General features: G+C 43.7%; 1 protein-coding gene and 1 non-coding gene across 4 annotated transcripts in view; one reads left to right on the forward strand and one right to left on the reverse strand.

The window, feature by feature from the left end:
• The first annotated feature begins 3,058 nt into the window (after window positions 1–3,058).
• Window positions 3,059–27,239, forward strand: part of PASD1 (PAS domain containing repressor 1) — a 92,420-nt gene continuing 68,239 nt past the window's right edge. Inside the window, exon 1 of one of the 3 annotated variants that reach the window (XM_072743460.1) lies at window positions 3,059–3,291. The gene's annotated coding sequence lies outside the window, so the exon portion shown is untranslated. The remainder of the gene's footprint in view (window positions 3,292–27,239) is intronic. The other 2 variants (XM_072743459.1, XM_072743461.1) reach the window with 2 other exon arrangements.
• Window positions 15,907–16,011, reverse strand: LOC112909814 (U6 spliceosomal RNA). The gene has a single exon (XR_003233160.1). It is a non-coding gene; the product is annotated as a U6 spliceosomal RNA (small nuclear RNA).

The following is a 27,239-nucleotide window of genomic DNA, read 5'->3' on the forward strand; positions in this document are numbered from 1 at the left end:
AGAGCAAAGTTCTAACTGTTGGGCAGTGAGGAGAGAAGAGCAGCCATTATGACTGAGAGGGTTTCAGAGGTGGTGAGAATGGGATGGGGTTTTCCTCAATAGCCAGAAGTGCCTATGGGGCGGAGCAGACAGTGTTCCCACCAGGGGAATGATGTGACATGAACTTTTTTAGAGTCCACGCTGGCTGCTGGGCTGGAGACCAGTTTGGAGGGGACAAGAGTGAGAATAGGAAGGACTGCAGTTAGTGGTGCAGGCCAGAGCTGACGGAGATGTGGACTAAAAAAGTGGATTCTTGCAGAATTCACTGATTGCCTTTTTTTAATCTTTGTTTTTTAAAAGATTTTATTTATTTGTTCATGACAGTCAGAGAGAGAGAGAGAGAGAAAGAGAGAGAGAGAGAGAGAGAGAGAGAGGCAGAGGGAGAAGCAGACTCTACGCAGGGAGCCTAATGTGGGACTCCATCCCGGGACTCCAGGATGACGCCCTGAGCCAAAGGCTAATGCTCAACCAATGAGCCACCCAGGCGTCCCTGCTTTTTTTTTTATATTATTATTTTTATTTTTTTTAATTTTTATTTATTTTTTTTATGATAGGCACACAGTGAGAGAGAGAGAGAGAGAGAGGCAGAAACATAGGCAGAGGGAGAAGCAGGCCCCATGCACCGGGAGCCCGACGTGGGATTCGATCTTGGGTCTCCAGGATCGCGCCCTGGGTCAAAGGCAGGCGCTAAACTGCTGCGCCACCCAGGGATCCCTTTGTTTTTTTTTAAATCAAGATGGAATGAAATAGCACTCCTTAAATTCTTCTCATGTATTTAACATCGAATTTTCCCACAAGTAAAACAGATAATATTTCACTAAAGTGTAGCACTAGGTATTAGTATCATACCAGGAAAAATGAGGGACTTTTAATGGAAACTCAAATCACACATCGATCCATGTATTCCAGATGTAGTGGAAATATTAGTACCTTTTCACCAAATGACATCGTACTCAACTGGAGATAAACAGAGTGTGAGTGCTCTTATGAGCCAGGAGTGACTTGAAGTCGATTTTGTGCAAGTGTGTTGTCTTTTGCCTCAAGAGATGTAAAAATGGGATACTTATTTCCTCTGGGGATGAAGCAAACAACCGGCAGTTTGATGCCCACACGGTGATAAAATGGTCCATCACTTGTTTTGCTTGTTTTGTTTTTGTCTTGTGGGGAGACTTTGGAGATTTCCATGGAACTGTGGGGCCTGCCGTCCAGGCTACCCATCGCTGTCCTTTGTCTGAGGAGGGGGGCCTACTCTGTGATATTGGCAGGTCCCCCGTGAGAAAGACCAGGGGTAAAGTGGTACCTGCAGGCAAGACCAGAAGAATCTCAGTGGAAGTCCCCCAAATCCTACATGCTGTGTTCCAAGAGGATGGACATCTGGAAGCCTTTGCCTGCCTTTGGTGAGTATTTTATTGGGCTTCCTGATGGGAATTACAGCCTCACTGACCAGGGCCTCCTTCTTGCTGGGCCCTGTGCCAGGCACTTTGCGTGCATCCTCCCATCGAACCCTGTGTACTCTATGAGGCAGGTGCTATTTATCACTGGGTCCATTGGTGAGAGGACACTGTGGCTTCAGAGAAGTTAATTGCAGTCTCTAAGATTGGCCAAGATTTAAACCTAAGCACAGACTCTCCTGCTCTGCTTTTGGGGCGAGTCATGGTTTTGTTTCTGTGGAAGGTTGATTGGTCATTATCAGGATGAATGCTTTTAATCATCTCTCTCTTTTGAATGTTGTCTTTGACAACGCGGTACTAATTATATAATTAAAGTTAATTAATGCTGATGATATGCTCTACAAATGACTGACATCGCGTACCTACATGTGACCCTTACTTCCTCACATAGAATCTGGCACGGAAAGAACTGATTTGTTTTCGGATGACAAGAACATGACAGTCGGGGAGAGTGGGACCTGGCTCTTCCCCCGTCCTGGAACACTGGGCTTTAGGATTTAAGAAAGTGTCTGTACGCGCCTGCCCCACTAAGCCTGCTGCTCTATCATTTCCTGCTTATTTCAACAGATGTTAGGCCAGGCTGGAGCCGTTACACTTCATAGGGTCTCAGGTACCTGAAGGCGGTGCTACAGCCACAAATCTGAACGGTCTGTTTGAAACGCACCTTGGAGGGGATCCCGGGGTGGCTCCCTAATAGTGGTTTAGCGCCTGCCTTCGGCCCAGGGCGTGATCCTGGCGTCCCGGGATCGAGTCCCACGTCGGGCTCCCTGCATGGGGCCTACTTCTCCCTCTGCCTGGGTCTCTGCCTCTCTCTCTCTCTCTCTCTCTCTCTGTGTGTCTCTCAGGAATAAATAAATAAAATCTTAAAAAAATAAAATAAAATAAAACGCACTTTGGGAAGAGTCATGTTTTCAAACGAGCCCTTCCTGAATCTGCATTTAGGAACTCCCTTCTAGACTCCATAAGGATGCAGGATTTTGACTGGTTTTTAATGGGAGCATAGTTGACAGTGTTACGGCAGTTCCGGGGCTAGTAGGGTTTTCACTTCAGTTTTAGGATGGGGAAAAGGATACATCCTAAGACTTCCCATTATCAGGATGAATGCTTTTAATCGTAGTGCTCTCATAGTGCTGCACCCCGCAGCTCTATTGAGACGTGGTCGGCAGATCCAAAAAATACATATTCGAGGTGTACGATGTGCTGCCTTGAGGGATTTTTACATCACCCACATGCACCTATTTTGTGCAACGACTGAGAAGGGACAGGGCGAGGTCCGCTGGGGAGCCCGAGCGCCTTCCGGTCGGTGGGGAACCCCCGCGGGCCCCTCAGTGCGCGGAACCTTGGGGCCCGGCAGCGGGGGGCCGGGCGGAAAGGGCGCCCTGCACCCCAGTTCCGGGGGCGGTCTCTGGCTCCCACGGACATGCGCTGTGCCCCCCGCTGGGGCCCGTGGGATCGTGGCTGGCGGACGCAGCGCCGCCGTCGCCCACCGTCAGGACCCCCTCAGGAGGCGGAGAGCGAGCACCGGCAGGCGCGGCTCCGGGGAGCGAACAGGCTGCGGGGGGGGTGGGGGGGGGGGCCGCCGGCTGCCACCGCCGTGGGCGCCCAGTACCTCCTCGGGGCGTCCCGGGAGGGAGGCTCGGCCCGAAGGCCCGGGCTGCGTGGCCGGCAAGGCGGGCGCTTCGAGGCCTCCGGAGGGGCGCCATCGCGGCTGCACTGCAGGAGGCCCCTTTGGCTCCTCTTCGGAAACCTCTAGAAGGTTCCCAGCATCCGCCTAGACGCCGCGAGCGCACTTGCGAGGCAGGTGAGCGAGCAGCGGAGCCCGAGAGGCGCTCCCCGGCGCGTCGGGCCCGTCGACGCGGCCTGGAAAGCGGGAGGTTGTCCCGGCGCGAGCGGGCCGGGCCGCTGGGGCTGCGACAGGCCCAGGCCGTCCGCCGTCCAGGTTGGAAGGCCGCGTGGCAAGCGCGAATTTTCAAAGGGTCCCCTTGGGGTTTCGTTGTTGTTGTTGTTGTTGTTTTTCTAAGATTTTATTTATTAATTGATGAGAGAGAGAGAGGCAGAGACACAGGAGGAGGGAGAAGCAGGCTCCACGCAGGGAGCCCGACGCAGGCCTCGATCCCGGGACCCCAGGATCATGCGCAGAAGGCGGCGCTAAACAGCTGAGCTCCCCTCCCCCCGCCCCCCGTGGATTCCCGAAGTTTCATTTTTCAAAACCTCCGGGCGTCTGCATTAAGGACTCCCTTCTGAGCCCATCCGGACTGAGAGCGTAGAACTCTGAGCTACTGCAGAAAAATGCCTTCTTTTAGAATTATTTAAAAAAAATAATAATAACGCCAAAGCTGAACCCCCTGTATGAATCTACAAGCCTGTAGTATACATAAGTGACGCCTACATAAATATAAACAAATGCCCCTATGGCAATAAGTCAGTAGGACCTCCCGAAGTAAACAAAGTAAACAAGACCAAATTAAGTAGACAACTCCGTTTTGAGAGGCTTTTACGGTTGGAAGAACAACTTGTGTTAAAAATAGTTTTATTGTGCTTAAATTGATTTTCTGAGGCTGTTCTTTCTTTGAAAAATATAGCCAAATTGACTGTGAGGGAGAAGGAACTCTGGTAGTTTTGAGTGATTTTTCTATCGATAAAAGGAAGAATAGCATGTTCTGTGCTGGATTGCCTGTGGAGGCAGCTGCAGCTTTTAACTCTCCTCTGAGTGACAGAAATGGAGTTTTTATTTAATAATCAACCAGGTAAACTCAATGTATAGCTAGAGAAATGTAATGAGGTATTTTAGCAGTGGTCCCAAATTTTACTATGTTGCTGACAAACACATACTACCTTTATTCTGTAAAGCCAAATCTTGCATGTAAATAGTGATGTAGTTTATGACTCTCAAAGTAAGGCTCCCGTGAAGCCATGTGCTAGGAGTTTGAAAATGGAAATATATATATAAAAACAAAAGGCCATGGCCAGGAAATGTGACCAGTCCTTAAGTCTTTTAAGACACGAATGTCTACATGCCATTGCCCCACAGGTGGCAGTGGTGGTGGTAGCAACAAGGTCAGTGCCTAGCATGCTAGGGAAACGCAGCTAAAGCACCAGGTGATTCGGAGGTTGTGAGCAAAGTTGAAGCTAGTATGTTTAAGATTTCCGGGAATTTTGCTTTTTCCCAGGTGGAAGCAAAACCTGAAAGATAAAGAGTATAGATAGCCGTATATCTACCAAGGCCAGGAGCAAAAAAAAAAAAAAAAAAAAAAAAAGACAGGGCAAGGTATGTATAGTTTCCCTACTGTTCTTCTGAGGTATATGCATCAGTAGACTACCAATTTCTCTGACCCTGCACATAAAGAAGGAATTTAAAAGCAAGCAAGCATAATTTTCATTATACTGATTGAGAGAATTTTGCATTGTTATTTTTTGCCTTATTCCTTTAAACAAAAGAAATAAGAGGATCAACTTTTCATATAATGACTAACCCCTCGAAAAAGTGTGTTTTTTCCTGTTCTAATTTAAAATGGCAGATGAGGAGCTCCAGAGTTCTAATTGCTTGATACTGGGAAAACAGTGTGAGCCAGCAGGCCAGTGACTCATCCAGGGCCCTGGCTTGATCAGCTGGGGTTATTACATATGTAATTGGATTAAAATGAACATGGCCCTTTATTTGTGTATGTAGCTCAGCAGCTTGAGGTCCCCTGTTACAGGGGACCCTTGGGTGGTGGTGACGCCACTGAGGGTAATCGTGTGATGACCCAGGGAGGAACACTTAGATTTTCTCATGTTGGCTGCTTATTTGACTACAAAATGATTCTCTTTTGGATCTTTGCCTTGTGACTGTTGATATTTCTGTCAGGAAAATATATTTATTTATTTAATATATTTATTTTTTTGGAGTTCAATTTGCCAACACATAGCATAACACCCGGTGCTCATCCCATCAAGTGCCCCCCTCAGTGCCCATCACCCAGTCACCCCACCCCCGCCCACCTCCCTTTCCACCACCCCTTGTTCGTTTCCCAGAGTAAAGATTCTCTCACGTTCTGTCTCCCTCACTGATATTTCCCACTCATTTTTTATCCTTTCCCCTTTATTCTCTTTCACTATTTTTTATATTCCCCAAATGAATGAGACCATATAATGTTTGTCCTACTCTGATTGATTTACTTCACTCAGCATAATACCCTCCAGTTCCATCCACATTGAAGCAAATGGTGGGTATTTGTTGTTTCTAATGGCTGAGTAATATTTCGTTGTATATATACATTTGAAACAGTTCTGAGAAAGGGTTTCATGTATGGTATATCTCCATAGATAAATAAAATAGCACAGTAATAAATTTCGTCTGTTTCTTCTTAATGGAATTAACTCCCACTCTGATCCTACAATTCTCCTTTATTCTGAGGTTTAATCACTTGACTCTGAATGTCAGGACAGATGGAGAATCTCAGGCCAAAAGTCCATCCCAGACGATGACAGGACCTCTTAACATGGTCCTTTTCTTACTCAGAGCTGCAGCTGTACAAGGGAGAAAATGTCACTTCTGGAGGAATCATAAATTCCTCTTGTTTTATAAAATTAAGCAATTCTATAGTCAAATAGGTAGCCAGTTTATTTTACTTTTTTTTAATATTTTATTTATTTATTCACGAGAGACAGAGAGAGGCAGAGACACAGGCAGAGGGAGAAGCAGGCTCCATGCAGGAAGCCCGATGCAGGACTAGATCCTGGGTCTCCAGGACCATACCCTGGGCCGAAGGTGGCACTAAACCGCTGAGCCACTCAGGCTGCCCTTTTTTTTTTTTTTTAAAGATTTTATTTATTCATGAGAGACAGAGAGAGAGAAATCAGTTTATTTTAATCACTCCAGGGGGCGTTTGCAGCGATCACACTCGGAAACAAATACTGCCAACTGAAGTGCTTGCTCTAAAAAAATAAAATAGTCCACTTGTGTCTGAAGTACGTAGCTTTGTTTTGCTTATTTCTCTCTGTGTTATAAAAGAAAAGGGAGCATTGAGGTGTGACTACACCAAGGCATCGCAAGAGGATTTTTGTCCATTAAACTCCAGGAAATTTCTGGAAAGCATTACCTCATGGATTTGAAAGTATGTGGGCCAAGATGGCCAAGTTGGAGAAGGCCTGGATACCCGTTCCCATGAGTCAGTCACTGCACAGAGAAATCTCTGCCTCTGAACGTGGCCCAGCACGGCTTGACAGTTTTGGGGAGTGGAAGGAACCGGCCCTTGTTCTATCTGCGGGGAGCAGGTATAGCGGCTGTGTTCCCCTCCCACACTAAGCCAGGACCATTGTGTGCAGCTTTGTTTGCAAATCAATTTACAGGTACCCAGATTCTTTAGTGATTATAATGAATTGGACAAAAAAAAATCCTCCTACTCCTCTTAAATTAACTGAAAACTGTTTAGGTTAATGTAGTAATTATGGTTGTAGGGAAAGCAGTTGGTTAATGGTGGTTAAACAAAGAATTGTGATCAAAGTGTAGCCAAATTCTTCTGGATTTAGCCCCAGTTCAGATGTCATTCAACACATTCACATTGTTACAGGCACTCTTGCAGCTGGGGACTGGCGAAAAGCCTGTGGAATAAGACACAGATACTGCTTTCAGGGACCCCCAGGCTAGGGGGCGATTATATCATGAAGTACTTGCATTGTGTTTGAATATGTGGCAGCATCCTTGGTACAGCAGAGGAGGGAGTGACTGACTTCCCCTGGGGCGGGGTGAGGGCAGCTGGGCCTTGGCACATCTTCCCCAAGAGGAAGATTTATTTATTTGTTTGTTTGCTTATTTATTTTAAAGATTTTATTTATTTATTTATGAGAGACACAGAGAGCGGCAGAGACACAGGCAGAGGGAGAAGGAGACCTGCAGGGAAACCGATGCAGGACTCGATCCCGGACCCCGGGATCATGCCCTGAGCCCAAGGCAGATGTGAGCCACCCAGGTGCCCCAAAGAGGAAGATTTAGATTGGGCTTTGAAGGATGAGTTCCATATCCTTAGAAAGAGAAGCAGACGGAAGGACCTAGGTGAACAAAATCAAGGGGGACTGAAGAAGCCTGCGGTTTTCCAAAGCAGGAGGTGACCAAGTGAGGGTCACTAGTCCTGAGGCTACCGGGGGAGGGTTGGGGAACCGTAGTCAGGTGGGCTGGGTCAGTTTGAGGAGTTGTGTTTCATTTCTTGGACAATAGGGAGCCGTGGCAGGGTTTTAACAAAGAGCCTGATTCCACAGACTGTGGAGGCCGGCAGCCCCGGGCGGTAAAGGAATTCATGCAAGGCAGAACAAAGGAGCTAGAACTTTACTGAGCACACTGCAAGGGAGCAGTGGACAGGACAGCAAAGGAGAGCCTGTCTGCCAGGAGGCAGTGGTGGGGAGCTGTAGTAAACAGTGGGGGATATGGGAATGTGTGACGATTTTCCTTTCTTGGTACCTGTGCCCGGTTGTAAGCAGCCCATTGGTCAGCCAGGGCCTCTGGCTATTTTGAGGTGGGTCACCAAGTTGGCCTGTTTGCATTTAGCCGGGTGGTCACTGTGGGCCCTTGGACCTTACTCAGGTCTCCATCACTCAAGCCTGTTGCCTCAAAGCGGCCTTTACAGATGCCACATCTGATTGGGAGATAGAACTTGCTGTGCTGGATTGGATTTGGGGAAAGAGTTCCGCAGAGGGAGCTGTTAAGAATGACTCTGCAGCTTTCTGGGTTGTATAACTAGTTCCATTTACTGAGATGGGGAGCACCAAAGCAGGAACGGTTTGGGGCAAGTTTATGACCTGAGTGTGAGGTACCGGTGGGACATCCAGGAAGCATCCAGGGCCAGAGCTCAAGGGAACGGTCTGGGCTGGAAATAAAGGCCCAGAGTCTTGGAGGTTTCCCTTTGGCAGAGGCTTCTGTGGACTCCTAGCACTTCTTTATAGCTCTGGCGTGGGGAAACTGAGTCATGCCTACCCACTCCAGCCATAAAAATCTACTGTGTCCCCTGTCATGCCCGTGTAACTCATGCCGTGTCTGAATGTTGATAGGGGCAAGCTCTGTGTGACACAGGTTCCCACTGGGTTTTCAAGGCGATGATCCCAGAATATTGGTCTCTTGAAGGACAAGAGTCAGGTGTTTGAATAGAGCACACAGTAGGTTTCCCGGTTCCAGTCTGCGACGAAACCTTGCCTTTTCCCTTTGTCCTTTATCAAGAGCTTTAGACCTCTGTAAGGCTTTTCCCACACACTACACAAACATTAAATTGACTTACAAATGCTGTTTATGAGGAATAGACTATTGTTCTTGTTATTCGATATGTATTTATGGAGTATGTGTCCTGACTTGAGTTGAGCTAATGGCCCACTAGGGAAGGGTGCTTTGGAGGTTGATGAGTTTTTCTTCTGATTCTGCTTCTAACAATTAAGCACACTGTTTAAGTAACAGGTTGTTCTTTGATTATAGAGCGTTCATGATCACTAATAAATGTACCCCATATTTAAATATACAAGTTGCACCTCTGGGAGGGCAGGGAGCTAAGGGCAGTCAGCCTTTCAGATGCTAATACCTGGGATCAAGGCACACTAGATATTACTCAATCAAGCTAATATTTAGCTTTGGAAATTAAAGCATAAATTCATGAATTTGATTAGCGTTCTTCTCTCTGCATCGATATTTAACCATAATATATGTATGCACACAATGTTCCAAGATTTTTCCTTTTATTTTCTGACGATGTATGTTGTACTTGCTGCAGTGTCTGTTGAATTCAGGAACGCTACCGTTTCTCAGGAGAAGGTGTTGCACTCCCAGTATGTTTTCGTGCTACTTGTCTCCTTGTTTGAGTGAACTTTAACATTGGAGGTGAAAGTGAACCTTAGCCTTTGGGGCACTCACCAAATACGTGGGTGTGCAGTGCATCTTAGACTTTTCAGGGAACTTGCCCTCCTTTATGCTATCTGATCTTCCTGAGAGGACCTTATGGGGTAGCCACGTCCAGGCTTAGTACCCTTTTGTGGGCACTCAGAGAGGCCAGATGGCTTGCCTAAGGTCACGTGGCTAGTGCAGAACTGCAACTAGGCCCCAAGCAGGCTGACTTCAAGGATATTGTTGATCTCCATTAGTTTTGCCATCTCCCTAGTTAAGCCATCGGATTAATCATTTTTAGAGGGTGAACTTCTAAGTCAGCTGTTTCCTCATAGGAAGCAGTATCTCCCTGGTATAGGTGAGAAGTTGTGGAAGCTTCATTCTCCTCCTTGGAGTGTGTCAAATCCACTTTGGAACATTTGTGAGTGCTCTGCAGACAGGACTTCATAAAGGCCGCCTACTCTTAGCCTTTTCTAGCATGAGCTCCATTTGCTGATCTTCTCGAGGAACCTAGGTGTGAGCCGTGCTGTATGGTGCGGACCACACAGTGCTTGGAAATGGGAAAGCTTTAAAGTAACAGGCAGAACTTTGGGAAATTGTGAGATCTGCACTAAACAATTGTCCTTTGAGGTGAAATTCACAAACAAAGTCAATCAACATGAAAAATCTGGAAACTCTCAGTGAGAGCTGTTTCCTCTTTGCATTCCACAAGAAACAAATTGGAACCTTTGGTGTGAAGTTCCAGCAAATGTGATCACAGAGCACACTTGAAGCGTATGGAGCAGAGATACTGTTGGAGCCTTCAGCGAGGGCACTTTGCAGAGCTGCTCTGCCGCGTGGCTGTGTCTTAACCATCAGCATTAAGAAAAGGGACTGGGTGGGAGTGGGGGCCGGGAGTGGTGTGGGCCAGAGAGCACGTGGCTTGGGCAAGGCCAAGAGTTGGCACCGATCAGGGAGATCATTTAAGTGACGAGGTCCTCAGTCTTTCATTCAGGAAATGGGAGGTTTCTTTGGCCCCTCTTCTAATTTGAGAACCATGTATCTAATAGATTGAGAAACTTTTTACCGAGGGGGTATATATACATTTTTAATCATTCATGCTATATTGGCACATAATTAATAAATTAATCTTAAGTTATTTTTGTTGCATATGGGTTTTTGTTTATGGACATGGCCCCTTTTAAACACATTATTCAGGGGACTCCTGAGTCGCTCAGCGGTTTGGCGCCTGCCTTCGGCCTAGGGCATGATCCTGGAGACCCGGGATCGAGTCCCATGTCAGGCTCCCTGCATGGAGCCTGCTTCTCTCTCTGCCTCTCTCTGTATCTCTCATGAATAAATAAATAAAATCTTTTTTTAAAAAAATAAGCACATTATTCAATGGATTCTGTGTGACAGCTTCCCTGTTTTTTTGAATAAGGCAGCCTAGGGTATATGGAAGAGTGGACTAGGGTTGAGGAGAACTGGAGGTCAGGCTGGGAAATTTTACCTTAAAGTCAGGGGGTTAAAATAAATCAGGAGAAGCCACCTAACTTCTGCAGGGCTTGCTCCTTAGGTGATAAATAGGGATCAGTTAGACTTGCCATGGGAACAAACTGTATTTATAGAGCTCTCACAGCTCCTTAAAACGATTGGAAAGAAATCATCCGAATGGCGATATTAAGTGGTCAAATTATGTTTGTATTGTTTCTCTGTTCCATTTTGTAAATTTAACACTCCAAAAAAGAAGAAAACTAAATTTCTTTTTAAAAAGGAAGTGTCAAAGGAAACAAGAAGGCTGGCTCTTTGTCGGCATTCGAATGGAAATGATTATAGTGTTCTACAAAGCTATGGAAGGGGTTATGGAGTGACAGAATTTTTTTTCTTTTTCTTTCGGGAGGATTGTAGGGCAGGGCTTTGCCGGAGCTTCCAGATCCCACTGCTCCTTTCTGATGTGAAGGTGGTTCCAGGACCTTTGTCTTGAGCGGTGAACACCCAGTGTGCAGCCAGGAGCACTAGCAGTGGGCACTCCCTTACAGAACACCTTTTGGGTCTGGGACTAACAATTGTCCTGCCTCTTATTCCGTAAGCTGCCAGGCTTGTGGGCTACCAGCTGCCTTAGCTTTACCAAAAGGAGGCGGTTCATTCATTCTTTCTCTGCCTATTGTCAGCTGAATAAAGCAGCCTACCGTGGCCTCTGGAACAAAAGCTCTCCATGAGGATTACACTGCCAGGTTGGAGAATGGCCCTTTCAGTTCTATACAGCCTCATGTAGGGGCTGTGTTCAGCTGACCACCTTTATGTAAATCCCTTTTCTTTGTCCCAAGCCCCCCCCTGAGACAGACACTGGCTAAGCCATTCTGGGCAGATAGGCTTTTGTGCAGGGCTGGGAAGGAGATCGCCCAGGTTAGGTGTTCCTGGGAAGAAAGGCCGATTGAAATGGTTTTTGTAAATGCCATTGCTAATAAATTGAACACTGGTGAAAAAAAAAAACTTCATGCAATTAAGAAATTATTGACAAAGAACAAATTATTCCTCAAATAGAATAAAGTGGCATAGAGTTCGGGAGTGCTGAAATTGTTGATCTTTGACATTATGCAAAATCTATTACGTCTGTATCTCTTGTTTCCAATTCTCTTCATATCCTTCCCCGACCCTCATTTTGTCTGGAGTGGAGAAGCTCCTGGTTACTCCCTCCATCCTTCTAATTGAGTATTTCCGAGGTTTTATCTTCTCCTTAAATCACTCCCTTAGAGCACTCCAGTGATTAGTCAAATTTCAGATTATCTCTGTGCAGGTGTCTTGTAGGATTGTGAACTCTCCCAAACTGAAAGAGATCTCCAAGTCACCTGCCCAAACATCTCTCATGTCTGTGTGGTCAGATTGATCGTTCTTGTTAAGTAAAGATGGGTTTTCTAGCATTTTCATTGATGCTTAAACATGTAAGAGAACCCAAAGCTGGTGAATTTTCTCTCTAGACTCTTCCATAACCCACTTTCCCTTTAGTAAGAAACCTCTCTGGCCTTGTGACTTTCAACCACTCCAGCTAACACTGTCCCCAGGCCCATCATGATAGGTAGTTTCACATTGGCCTCTTACCTTACTTACCCTTATTCCCTTCTCCTATTACTCGGCCTCCTGTAGAGCATGTCTGAAATCCACCCTCTCTTGCAACTTTCTTCTCTTCCTTTTAAACTCAAACCTTTCTTTCCTCACCCTGTCTGCTTGAGTTCCCTGCATCGTCTCTCTTAGAGTTGGTTTGATCTTGGAAGTCTCTTTCTCAGAAATTTGCAGTGGTGCCCTGCTATCTTACAAAATAAATAAAAATGTTAATGTCTTTGGGTAGAGAACTCAACCTGTCTGACCACATTGATTTTTCCGTTTGATTCTTAGACTCTTCAACGTTCTGACTACTTGATTTTTAGAGAATTCTTTTGACAGTTCTCCTTTGATATAATAATTGTTGTTTCTCTGTAGTTCTTTGAATTTTCAGGGCTGATGACAGCAATAGTAAAATTAGCCAGCACAGTGCCTTGCCCCTAGTATGTAACTATTTAGGACCTGAACGGCTGAGCAAATAAATGGAAGACACCCTGGTTTGCCCAGAAACCAGAAGTGTAGGAATCAGATCCCTGAAAACTGCGTTCTTGCTTCCTTGGTAGCTTCCTCTGGTAGTCAAGTAGAATGAACCACACTAAATATGGACAAGGAATGGCCTACAATATTCCAATATGATCTGTAATACTTGCAGGTTCTTGACTCAAATTCAAGATTTCCTACTTTATGTATGTTAATCACCCTGTTTAGGAAGTTCTGTTATGAAGAGTTTGAGTGTCATTTTCTTTGGTCTGTTTCACCAGGTGGCTTGTAATATTTTCAACTGAACTGAAGGGTGATAAAACTTACCTATCAGGTTCTTAATTTAATGATTTACTAAGACCTTTTTCAATGGTTCACTTCAAATACACTTTTATGTAAAGAGAGGGCCCTGCATAAGAAGTAATCTCTCCTACATTGTTTCCAACATATTTTTTTATATCCTCGGTCATTCTTTCCCTGAACCGTAGGGTCTCTGGAGAAGACAGCAAGCTCTTGTCATAGTCCTCACCCAACTGAATGTGATTTATTCCTCGCAGTTTTATAAGCTAGGTTCAGATAACCATGAGTAATTGAGAGGAACCAACCCTGTTTCCCAACATAAGGGAGAGACTGGCAACACATGACCTTCATACAGGTGCCAATGAGGGAAGGTGCCATCAGGGGCCCCGGAAAGAGGATCAGAAAAGCACTCTTGGAGACAGTGCTTTGAGGAATGTGCCTTTGGAGGATAGATGTGTCTTCAATCGGTAAAGACATGGGTCAGGACATTCCGGGCAGGGAGATAGTCATCAAGCAAGAGCAGTGGGAGGCAGTGAAGAGTGTGTGTTTGGGCCATTGCAAGTACTTCCCAGCATTCAGGAGATGTGAGCAGTGTTGTGGCTCATGATCCTTTCAGTGCACGCTTCTGGTGCTTCTACTCTGTGCTAGGTCTGGCCTTGTGCTCATACTTGAGTGGGGGGGACCAATGAGGGCTGGAATAATGAGCAAGCACCCTAGAAAGTGGTAAGTGCTGTCTAACAGTAGTAGACTGTGAACTCCTTGGAGCTCATGGAGGAGGAATATGAGGAGAGCATGAACAGGAGAGCATTCTACATAATTCTGGAAAAACTTGAGAAAAAAAGGATATCTTTTTGGATCCAAACTCATATATTCAGATCCCCAGATACCTTCAGGCCTCTTAAAAGCTGTAGGATAGGTTTATCAAACATCAGAAACAGATTTCTGTTTTGGGACTGTGCTCTTTGGCTGTGTAGAATCGATACAGCTCAGGTGGTGCAAGGATCATGTGTCCCTCAGAGAAAGTGGGAATACTGTCTGCCTAATATGAAGCAAGTCTATAGCAACTGTTAGAAGAAATTCATGAACATCAACACCTCTGTATCTAGGAACCAAGTTGAGAATTACATGCAGAAGTTTTTCTTAATTGTACATAAAGGAGAGTTTATTTAGAGGCAAATATTAATGTCATCTTTAGGGGCTATATCAAGGCCACTGGACAAGATAGCATCAGAAAGCTCAGTCCCTTTGGTCAAGCAGGATGAAAGGGGGCTGGAATTATGAGGAGACTAAGGAAATTTGTCTTCATGCAGAAACTAGAAGCAGTTTAAGAACCCTCTTGGGTGAGGGGCAATCCTATTTTCTCCATCCCAAAGCATTGCTATGAGAATCATTCATAGCATTGTATGGACAAGTCAGTTCTAACTTGGAAAGTCTTGGTAGTTGAAAAGGGTCCTTATCTTTATTTTAAATGTGCAGTTACATGGTAATCCACTTCCTTGGTGCTGCTAGAAGGGCTATTTTTGATCTAGAAACATTTCTTTCTTTGAAGATCATGTGGGTAGAATATCCACTGTCCACAGACAACATTGATTAGTTTCCTTATCTCTTGCTCTTGGGTAAGAAAACAGTTTTTATGTTTTAGACTTTTCTTTTATACTTATCTTTTATATTTTACTGTGCACTTATAATCCAATGGAAGTAAGAGTCCTCTGTGCTTCAGAGGAAGACATAGACATGGCCAACAAGCACATGAGAAAATGCTCTGCATCACTTGCCATCAGGGAAATACAAATCAAAACCACAGTGAGATCCCACCTCACACCAGTGAGAATGGGGAACATTAACAAGGCAGGAAACAACAAATGTTGGAGAGGATGCGGAGAAAAGGGAACCCTCTTACACTGTTGGTGGGAATGTGAACTGGTGCAGCCACTCTGGAAAACTGTGTGGAGGTTCCTCAAAGAGTTAAAAATAGATCTGCCCTATGACCCAGCAATTGCACTGCTGGGGATTTACCCCAAAGACACAGATGCAGTGAAATGCAGGGACACCCGCACCCCGATGTTTCTAGCAGCAATGTCCACAATAGCCAAACTGTGGAAGGAGCCTCGGTGTCCATCGAAAGATGATGGATAAAGAAGCTGTGGTCTGTGTATACAATGGAATATTACTCAGCCATTAGAAACGACAAATACCCATTTGCTTTGATATGGATGGAACTGGAGGGTACTATGCTGAGTGAAATAAGTCAATCAGAGAAGGACAAACATGATATGTTCTCATTCTTTTGGGGAATATAAAAAATAGTGAAAGGGAATAAAGGGGAAAGGAGAGAAAATGAGTGGGAAATATCAGAAAGGGAGACAGAACATGAGAGACTCCTAACTCTGGGAAACAAACAAGGGGTGGTAGAAAGGGAGGGGGTGACTGGGTGACGGGCACTGAGTGGGCACTTGATGGGATGAGCACTGGGTGTTATACTATATGTTGGCAAGTTGAACACCAATAAAAAATAAATTAAAAAAAAAGAGTCCTCTGTGCTTTGATGCTGATCAGCAAGTCATAAGTGATTGAGGAAAATCCAATTAGTGAGTTGCATTTTAAATGATAATAGCACCTGAATTAATCAATAATTCATATAATCAAGACATGCTCAGTCAGGCTTAAAGCACAGGTCAAGATGTAACATCAAGTAATCATAGTTGATTCTTTTTTTGTTTTTATATGGAATGCTTTACAGATTTGCGTGTTATCCTTTTGCAGAGGCCTTGCTAATCTCTGTAATGGTTCCAGTTTTAGCATATGTGTTGCTGAAGCAAGCACCACAATCAATTCTTAACACTAGTGAAATGAATGCGTGTCAAGTTGTGTAACACAAATAAAAATATCTGTTTATAGATGTCCCTTATCTTCACCAGCTACAGATTTAAATTCAACTATTTTATCTTAAGAGATTGTACTCGATCACTCTAAGTGTAGCATTCTACCCATTTCCTGAGAGAATTATAAAGTGAAGTGAAGAAAAGATGTTTTTGGTTTTGATAGATCATAGATTTTAGATTGAGGTGTGTGTGTGTGTGTATCCCAGACTGGTGTTTACATCCCAAAGCTCATGAAATATTTATTGTTAGGTTTTCAAAACTTAGTTTCTGTCATTTGTAAGCTAAAATGCTTCTTGTCATTGAAGGTGCTTGAGGATGGAAGATAAAGCAAACCAAAGACTCAGTGAAGTCATCTTGGAGATTCTCAGCGCTCCTAAAATCTATGAAAAGCCCTGAGATGTCCTGTAGTCAAAAAATTTGCTTAACTATATTTAAATCAGCATTTTCCAAATGTACCCAACCAAGGAACACTTCATTTTTATATTTTCTTCAAACCTGTTAACATCTTTTGGTGTTGTGTTCTGTGGCAGCAGTGACCTTTAGGAAGGTCTGGGTTCCTTGTGTTATGCCATTTAATACATGTAAGTAATGGCATCTGAGCCTGGTATTCTCAAACTCCCCAGGAATAAGATTGACCAGCCATCTCTGAGCAAAAAAGATTAGCAGTGGTTAATCACAGCTTCCAACTTCCTAGATTAACTGTCTATGAATGTTTGCATTTTTAGGGCTCAGCAGGTTTGAAGGTAGCAAAAACTCCTGTGGTATCTCCAGTGGGTTCAGAAACTGGCCTCCCAGGCTTAGCACTTTCTCTGTTGCAGAGACGATAGAAAACAATGGCCAGCTCCCAAAATGAAGAATGAGATTTGTTGGCACAGTCCCCTCTGCTCTTAGAGGCTATTGCACAGGGATGACGTTTGCCAAAGATCTCTCCCCTTCTCCCTCTGGATTGAGTGGCTTTGAGAAAGTGGAATTTGGTAACCACGTCCATGGCCTTGGAGGGGAAATGTGGGGACCAGCATCACACCTCTGATGACAAAGTCTCCTCTCCTTCCAGGAAAGCTCAGAGGATATGTTGCTTCAGAGAGTAAGGTTTAAAGAAAGAGTTTTAGAATATATTATTGGATTTTTTTTTTTTCTTTTTTGAGGAATCCTCTGTTGAGCCACCAGGGTCACAGACCCAATCCAATTCATGTTTCTGAGAAACCATATTTTTCCACTGTAGAAAATTGAGTTTGCATATGGCTTGACAAATTAACTTTTCTTTAAAAAAACAGTAAAAAGTAATTTACCCATTCTGCAGAGTTTTGAAGTCCTTGGCATCAAGTTTTAGTGTTTTTTTTTCAATGAATATGATTGGAATTCTATTTAACATATAATTTTAAAAAGTCAGTTTCTGTTTATATAGTATATAAAGTAGACCTAATGTGGACAGTTTCATAGCAAATGTTTATTTTATGAATCAGTAAAGACTCATAATTAAAAATCTTGAAAGTTAAATATGAGTCTCTTAGGTGTGGTGTATCTTGTCATTTTTATAAAATTTCTGAATTAAGGAGTGACTAGATTACACTTTAGTTTCTGTAAGTTCTAATATGTGCAATGAAGCTTTCCCCCTACATGAGTAATAATAGAAAAGTGTTACATAGATTTATGGAACCCAAGTCAAAGTTTGAGTTACTACTCAGCTTTTGTGAAGAGCAAAGGCATAACTCCCTAGGAAGGCTACAAACCTCAGATGTTTTAGGGAAGTAGACATTCTGAGATAAACATGAGAGTAACATGGGGATAATCTTGATTCAGCTCTAATTTTTGATAAGATAATTTGCAAATTCTAGTGTTCTAACCAATATTAAAGCATGGTTACTTAATTTATTAATTTATTTAGTCACCCAGTAACAATTTGGGGACAAAAGTGAGGATGGGAGGTCTAGGGAAGATGTATAGACAAGAAAGAGCTTCAGGATTAGCAGCTCAGTTTAAAAGCAAGATTGACCCTGGCAGCCAGGCATGTCCCCCTGCTTGTGGCCCTGCCTGTCCCTGTACTCACTGGACCCAGAGACAAGCCTGGAGAGCCTGGGGGTCAAGTCATGCAGCATGCACTGTTTGCTCCCATGCACCAGCCTTCAGGCATCCAGGACCTCTAAACATGTGTGGCCATTTTCCTAAGGCCAGTGGTTTCTTGCACAGAAAAAGAAGGGAAGGGAAGGGAAGGGAAGGGAAGGGAAGGGAAGAAGGAAGGAAGGGAGGGAGGGAGGGAGGAAGGGAGGGAGGGAGAGAGGGAGGAAGAAAGGAAAAGAAAGAAGAAGGAAGGAAGGGTGAGCTTATCTTCTAGAATCCTGGAGGCTACACTTTAGTGGTTTATTTTTATTGTTAGGCAAGATTAAAACGCATTGATTTCCCTGAATGGATTGAAATCAAAGTTCTCTTGAGATATAATGGATCAAAAATAGTTTTTCATTGATAATGGTTTGTTTTTTCCTCCATAACAGTTTCACATCTACTTTCTCTGTGGCTCTAAGGATGATAGCTCAAGCTTTCTGCTGGCTAGGGAACCCTGAGCATCACCGTAGCAGAGTTCAGGGTGTTATATTTAAGAAACAGCATGATTACTTTAACCCAGATGCTCCTCTGCCACCTGTAACATCAGATTACAGCTTCTGTGCTTCTGTTCCTGTGTTCCTCCCGTGCCTCTCCTCTCTGTTTCTTCTTAAAAAGTGTTCCAGAACACTTCATGTGAATTGTGATTTTGCCAGTTTCAACCCTGTAGTCTAGTTAGTTATCTGTTTACAAGTCTGATCTCTCAAAGGGCAGTCTAAGTCTACTTCATCTCTTTATCTCCCGGAGTCTGCTGTAGAGTCCTCACCTGGAAGAGGTCTATCAAATGTCTAATAAATAAATGAATGGAATTGAACTTACACACAATCCTTCAGGACAGGTGTGTTGTCTGATGAAGAGAAGCACTCATTTACTTCCACAGTCAAATGTCTTCTTTTTCCTAAGAACTATCTGGGGAGGAGGACCAGGGTATTGGGATATAGGAGCTTCTCCTCTCTTCCCCTCTCATGTCTTCCCTGTACTCCTTTCCTTACACAGGAAAGTTACAGTTTTCTGAGTTGCTCATTCTTCATTTTCTGAGTTACAGTTTCTGAGTTGCTCATTCTTCATTTTCGGTAAATTCTCGGGTTGATAAAACCATATTGGAGTATGGGGACTAAGTGATGAAAAAAGGGGAGAGGGAAAGAGTAGAATAGAGGAAGAAAGTGTCCATTGACTAAGCCTGGAAAGAGAGGCATTGCACAGCCGCCCCAGTCACTCAGTTTTGCACAGTACCAGTGTGTAGCTGAAATAGGTAGGACAGAGTTATGATGTGTGAAGGATAGACAAGGAAATTTTTTGTGTAAATAGTTGACGGGAAGACTTCAGGGCCAATATTCTCAACAATGCATTCTTGGGTCTTGAGTGAGTCTAAGAGTGTTAGCCTTGGTTTGATTCCATCGTCCCTTTGGATAGTCACAGCAGCAAACACGCAAGGGGGCTTTGGTAGAGCTCTTGGGTGGGAGAGACTCGTGACAGGGCTTGGAACCCATCATCTCCAACCACTGGAGGGAGCCAAGGTGGGAAGGAGTCAATGGAATGCACTTGAAGATTCATGCCCTTTACAAAGCCCGAGTACTGCTGTGCTTCAGCCTTGATGCTGTCTAGAGTCTTGAAGTACACCAGACTGTCACTCTTTGCTATAGACCAGAAATTCTCAAATACTCAAATCTTGTGTCTCACAAATCACTGTCAAGGGACTGGGCCCTCACCAGGATAGAAACCAAACTCCCCTATGTTTTTCAGCAAAGGACACTGATGTGTTTAGACAGTTTGTCAGCATATTTATGATTTTTGATGAGTTTCAAGGACATGATCAATTGCAGAAAGGTTATTGGACATAAATGTGATTGCTACAGCACTTCAAAGTAATTTGTCAATAGGCTGGGGAACCAAAGTTGGGAGAAACATGAGATGTTTGTGCTTATTTCTAGTCAGCTGGAAGGTCACAGGCAGAGAATGGAGGTGGAAGAGGGTGGGAAGAGGGCAAGTGGGAGATGACACATGACGTTTCCAGATGGGTGTGAGTATTGAAAGAGGGCCAATGCCAAGTCATGGAGAGGCGGTACACTAGCGAACAAACGTTCAGGCACTGCACTGACTCTCAGGGTGGCCGTGGGAAAGTTAACTAACCTCTCTGGACTCCATTTTCCTCATGTGTAAAATGGGGACGGTAATAATAGAACCTTGGATGTAATAAGTGTTTAATAAAGGTGACTTAATGTTATTACTGGGGTAACTTTTTTGAAAAGTCTTCTCTCTTCCTACTACTCTAAAGCTAAATTCAGTGAATGTGGTTGAGTCTGGGCCCTATCCCAAGGGGGCTTTATGGCTTAAATGTAAAAATAACATTGTAATGAGGTTGCTTTCATCTTTACAGAGCTCTTATAGCAAGGGGCCTGAAGACAGATTCTGAGCAAACTCCACCGCAGTTTCTTTGTGATTTCAGAGAAGAGATAGAGACTTACCCTTGGTTATTAAATTGAAAAGTTTGCAGTATTTTTTCAGTTCTGCGTGTTTTTCTTTTTTTGGAATTTACAGATTGTTTTAACTTAATGAAATCCTTTTTATTTTTATTTTTTTATTTTATTTATTTATTTTTTTTTAAAGATTTTTTATTTTATTTATTTATTTATTTTTTTAGTCACAGAGAGAGAGAGAGAGAGAGAGAGAGAGAGAGGCAGAGACACAGGCAGAGGGAGAAGCAGGCTCCATGCACCGGGAGCCCGACGTGGGATTCGATCCCGGATCTCCAGGATCGCGCCCTGGGCCAAAGGCAGGCGCCAAACCGCTGCGCCACCCAGGGATCCCCCTTTTTATTTTTAAAAAGGATTTTATTTACTTATTTGAGAGAGAGAGGCAGAGGGAGAAGCAGGCTCCCCATTGATCAGGGAGCCTGACTTGGGGCTTGATCCCAGGACCCCGAGATTAGGACCTGAGCTGAAGGCAGGTACTTAACTGACTGAGCCACCCAGGTGCCCCAATGAAATCCTTTTTAACTGAGGGATTATAACTGCTGGTTTAAATGCCTCTTCCTTTATTGACTTTCACCTTCCCGAGGGCAGAGACTGTATCATCCTCATCCCTGGATTCCCATGCTCAGCATTGCAGAGCATGGCACAGGGTAGGCACTCTGTGACTGCAAATATGAGCAGTGCTTTAACTTTTTAAGTTAGGGTGCTTTCATCTCTCCTAGTTCTAAAAGAATTCACACTAAGTCTAGGGGAAATCAAAAGAGGATCTAAAAAAGAGAGAAAAATCTACTGATGCTTCCCTATTAGTTCTCACTAGGTTTTTAAAAAAAATGTCAATTAGGAGAATATTATACATTTCATGGATTAATAGAAAATTGAGGTTGATATAGAGTGGCATAGCTAGAAATGTACGGATTTTGAACAATAGTTTTAAAAGTACAAATTTTTGGTTATAAGATGAAGTTTGGAGATCTAATGTATAGTGATGACTGTAGTTAAGAGTACTGCATTGTATACTTGAAATTCGCTGAGAGTAGATCTTAAGTGTTCTCACCACAAAAAAGATGTGAGGTGATGGATGTGTTAATTAACATGACCTTGGTAATCATTTCACAGTGTATATCTATATCAAAGCATCACGTTATACACTTTAAATATATATAGTGTTGTGTGTCAATTATATCTCAATAAAGCTGGAAAAAAATAGAAGTCTCCTCTAAACCCCACAGTCACTCTCATTGCTAAAGAAAGACTTGCCCTAGGAATAGCGATTGAAGGAAACAGGCAGGGAAAGATGGCACCAGACAGGACATCTGGAAGAAAACCAGTATTGTCCAGTGAATCTTCCATTGTTTAAGCTCCTTTTCTGCATCTCAGGGGTGAAGGCTTCTATAAGGATTGATTTCTGTGTTTTGTGCGAGGACATGCTTTGGGAATAATGGAAACCATTAGGTTCTACAGGCTGGCTGAATTCTATTTAAAAGCCTACAAGTCTTAAAAAAAAAATCCTACAAGTCTTGTTTGTTACCTGGATATCTATAGAGTTCATTTATGAGATTTTATAGTCTAACTGTTGTGGCTAGCAGAGATAATGTGCACATCAGAGCAGCAGAGACTTTGGATCAATTCTGCATTTCTAGGAAGTGAAGTATTTCAGAAAGGACTTGTTCTTTTAGTGGAAATCAAACTGATGTTGAATTTCCCTTTGCCTGTCGTGAGTAGAGATAGCCCTGGGCAGTTAAAGAGAGTGCGAAACAGTACTTGAGCCATTAGGTATGAGAAACCTGGAATCTGTTTATCTTGTTTAAATGCTTCTGTAGGCTATTACTCATCCTCCAACCCTTTGAAATCTCTGAAAACACAGTAAGATTGGTGAACCTCACACAAAATTCACTTTTGACGTTGAATAGGCTGGATTTCTCTGAAAGGGTTTCTATTCTAAAATCCTAGGACTCTTGAGGACCACATCCCTTTGGTTTTTGACATTCTGAGTTCCCATTTCCTTTTTTTCTATCATCTGGGTGCTTAGGACCATATTCTGTCACTGTGAACTTGGCAAAGAGAAAAGGAGAACTCTGAAAGTGAGGTAGTTGGCACCAGCTCTATCATCTTTTGTGCTTGTGCACAGTTAATTGGATTAAACAAATACCCAGTAATTGGTACATCTGGAGAACAATTCTAAATACTCTAGCGTATAGAAATCAGAATAAGACTCCTATGCCCCAAAGGAGCTTACATTCTCATGTATACAAGACACAGTTTATATAGGGATCTTTGAAGGGAAGACTTGGGGGGAAACCTGGGAAGACTTCCTGGAAGCAGTGATGGAAGGCAGTGTAGTATAGTTTTTAACTCCCAACACCAGACTCCCTGGATTCAAATCTCAGATGGACCACATACTACTACTAGCTGGGTGATTTTGGGCCACCCTTCTGTGCCTCAGTTGCCCTGGAAACTGAGATGGCAACATCAGAGCCTACCTCACAGATGTGATGTGAGAATTGAGTAAGTTGCTTATTGGAGAGATCAGGGCCTATTTGTAAGTCTGGGATAGTGGGAGACCCAGGAGAGGATTTCTGGAGGAACACAAGATCAGGTTGGTGTATTGGATTGTGTTGGCTACTACATGAAGATAGACTGAAGCAGGCTAAGAGTGGAGACCAGTGAGGACATGGTGGTTGTAGGGATTGAGATGAAGGGCCTGAGCCTGAAGTCTGGCATGGAAGACAGGCAGGAGTAGGCAAGCATGAGCCACAGTGCAGAGGTGGGCTTCTTAGGCCATGGATGCTGATCAGATGGGGGCCGTGCGGGGGCAGAGAAGGAAGAGAGGTATGGAAAGTAACGTGACAAATTCCATTTGTATAGAGTTTTGATGCTCACCCTTGAGGAGTTTTGACATATAGCTGGGTAAAGATGAAGAATTGGACTTTCTACTCCTTTTAGAGGATTATTGTATACTACAGTGGAAATTTAATTCTGGAGAGCTTCTGTTGTTGCAGCCAAGGGAAGTAAATGCTGAGTTATCTTGATAATAAAGGAAAGGAAAGGAGCAAACATTAAATGCCACCCTGTTGCTGATCAGCTGAATTCCAGCATAGCCTTGGGATTCTGGATGGGACAGGCTTGTGGAAGGGACACTCAGTTTGACCACGGACCCGGAAGCATATTAGTCAGGGGCTGCATGTATACTATACCCACGCAAAGGTGGGAGATAGGATGTAGAAGACTGCATCCAAGTGGGTGGCTAGAGAGCTCAAAAGTTTCCCATTTATTCATATGCTGTCATCCATATCAGGTGGGCTTCCAAAATAGTTTAGAGAGCTGTCAGAGTAATCATCTCAGGATTTAATAACAGAGGTGGTGGGTAGTGGAGCAAGACAGGGCAAGCTCATTTTCCCTGAGGTTCGAAAAGCAGCTCAGAAGAGATGATAAAGCCAATGTTTACAGACTGATTCGAATCCCAGTTCTGTCAGGTGCTAGGTATGTAACCTCAGACAAGTCACTTCAACTTTAATTGAAAAAAAATTTTTTTTCAGCTTTATTGGCTCATACGGACTTTAAGAAACAAAACAAAGAAAAAAACCAAACCAAAAAACCGAACTCTTAAATACAGAGAATAAACTGGTGGTTGCCAGAGGGGAGTGGGAGGGGGATGGGTGAAATAGATAAAGGGGATCAAGGGTACACTCACCTTGATGAGCACTGAGAAATGTATAGACTTGTTGAATCACTATACCGAACACCTGATGCTAATATATGACTGTATGTTAACTGTACTCCAATAAAAAAACAATGGAGAGAAGTTGGTCATTAGGTAAAAAAAAAAAAAAAAAGTTTTACTGAGATATAATTGACACATAACATTGTAGAAGATTAAGGTGTACGACATAATGATTTATGTATATATCGCAAAGCAATTACCACAGTAAGTTAACATCCATTGCATTACATAGTCACACACGTTTTCCCTCTGTAATGACAACTTTTAATGTCCACTCTCATGGCAGCTTTTAAATATACAATAAAGTACTGTTAACTGTAGTCACCACGCTGTACATTCCACTTCCAGAGCTTACTTATTTTGCAATGGGGAGTTTATACCTTTTGACCGCCTTCACTCGTGTCCTTCACCCCACTCCTCACCCAGAGCAACCACCAGTCCGCTGTTTCTGTGACATGTTTTTTTTTTTTTTTGTAAGCTTCCACGTATAAGTGAGATCCTATGGTGTTTGTCTTTCTCCATCTTACTTTGTTTAGCACAATGTCCTCAAGTTCCATCTATGTTGTGGCAAATGGCAGGATTTCCCTCCTTTTATGACTGGGTAGTGTATTCCATGTGAGGAATGGGATTAATAGGCCCTGTCACATGGGCCTGCTGCGAGGATTAAATGGCAGGATTGGAAATACACAGAACCTAGCGTGTATGTGGTAAGTTCCATAAATGCTAGTGATGATGGCTGCCACTGCCCTGCTGTCAGTCCTCAGCCTCTCCCAGCTGATTTCCTTGGGCCTTCTGACCCCAGGCTTCCCAGAGGTTTCGTGTGCATAGGCTCGCCAGAGGCCTTGTAGCACGAGGATCCTGCTTCAGCATATCTGGAGCAGCCTGAGAATTTGCTTTCAGGCAAGACCAACCTTGCTGGGCCGGGGGGCGGGGGGGGGGCACACTTTAGTAGCAGAAGTCTACTTGGCCTCCCTTCTTTCAGCCTCAACTTCTTTGTAATCCTCTGACCCACCCTCAGGGTGATCTTTATGAATATCCATATCCATTATATCTTTGCAAAATATCAGTCCAAGTTGTGGCACCTCCAGGTGTTCGCATGCGACACTGGGGTGGATCAAACTCATACTCCTTCTCAGCCTCATATTCAATGCTTTTGCTTCTGGCTCTAACCTACCTTCCTAAGCATTCTTGATTTCATTCACACTGTGTTGTTTGCTGAGCAGGCCTGGCACTTTAGTTTTGGTTTTGTTTTGCATTTTTTTTTTATTGTGGTAGTAAAATACACATAACATAAAATTTACCATTTTAACCGTGTTTTAAGCGTGCGACTCAGTGGCATTAAGTGCATTCCCACTGCTTTGCAGCCATCACTGCTTTCCATCTCCAGAACTTTCTTGTCATCCCGAACTGAAAGCCTATACCTGTTAAACAGTAGCTCTCCTTGTTTCTCCCCTCCCCAGTCCCTGGTCACCGCCGTCTTACTTTCTGTTTTTTAGCACACTTTGCTGTCCATGATGTCAGTGACTCTTTACAACAGCCCGGTGAAGTGGTGCTAATATTCTTCCCATTTTATAGGTTGAGGATGCTGGGGCCCAAACAGGTCATATGACTTGCCCAGGTTCACACACTAGGCAGCAGTAAAGACAGTCTGATGTCACCCTACCTTAATGTTCCACCCTGCTGCTTTACTCGCCCTCTGTTTGCTGCCTGTGGGGTCCTCTTCTCTCTATCTGCTGGCTCAGGTCTTTTGGATCCATTGCACTATGATCTCAGATGCCTCTGTGAAGCTTCTAGTCCAGTAGTGATAATCCCCTTGCTTCGAATGTGTGGATTCATGTTGATGTCAGTCTTTCCCATAAACCTCTGTGCTGCCAAGGTTCTGATGGGCTCAGGGATTGAATGAACTGCTGAAATTTCAGAACTGGCAGGACCATGGAAAGGTTTTATAGACGATCCAGAGGCTTCATTGGAATATGAGTGAGATTAAGAATTTAATAAATTGTTGATTTCTTGCAGGGACATGTTAAGTTTTTACTGCACCATATAGAAACTGGAAATATCTTGCCAGAATGTTGAAGGATTATAAGAGACCTTTTGATTTTTTTTAGTATTGCCTCAGACTAAGAGAATATGGCATACAGAAGTCCCCAAAGTGCAAAACCAGGAAGAAATATACTTGTAGATCCGACTTTGTTTCTCTATCGATCTGGGTTTGCCTTTTTTTCCTCCCTCCCTCCCTCTCTCCCTCTCTCCCTCCTTCCCTCTCTCCCTCTCTCTCTCTTTCTTTCTTTCTTTCTTTCGTTCTTTCTTTCTTTCTTTCTTTCTTTCTTTCTTTCTTTCTTCTCTCTCTCTCTCTCTTTCCCTGTTTGTCTTTTAGGAACAGAACAGAACAGAACAGAAATGAGCAGGATGAGAGATGTTCAGCAACTTTTGGCTGTTCATCAGCATTTTTCCAGGTAGGACTCAGTGTTTTTCTTTAACTAATTTCATCCACCAAACATTCATTCAGCATAGGTTTTCTGCCAGGAAGAATTAAGGGTGCTGGGAATACAACAGTGGAGACAAATCACCTGACCCTGTCCTCAGAAGGGTCATTTTGTACAGGAGGTGCACAAAATGAACATCATCTTTGGTCTAGGAAAAAGCGGACATTTTATTTGTGGAGGTTATGTGTGCTCTTATGTAGATGGGCTCATTTTTTTCAGTGACTGGCTTCCCCACCACCTCACCCAGACCAAGGCCCGTGCCTGCACAGAGAGCTTACTGAAAGAACCCAGGTTAGAGAAAAGACATCCGCTGGGGATCATGCAAAGGCATAATAAAGCCTGATTCTGTTTCTGTATCTCTTTTGGGCATGACTTTGCCACTTGCCCTTTCCTG

The sequence above is a fragment of the Vulpes vulpes genome, chromosome X (genome assembly GCF_048418805.1).
Source record: "Vulpes vulpes isolate BD-2025 chromosome X, VulVul3, whole genome shotgun sequence".
Lineage (NCBI taxonomy): Eukaryota > Metazoa > Chordata > Mammalia > Carnivora > Canidae > Vulpes > Vulpes vulpes.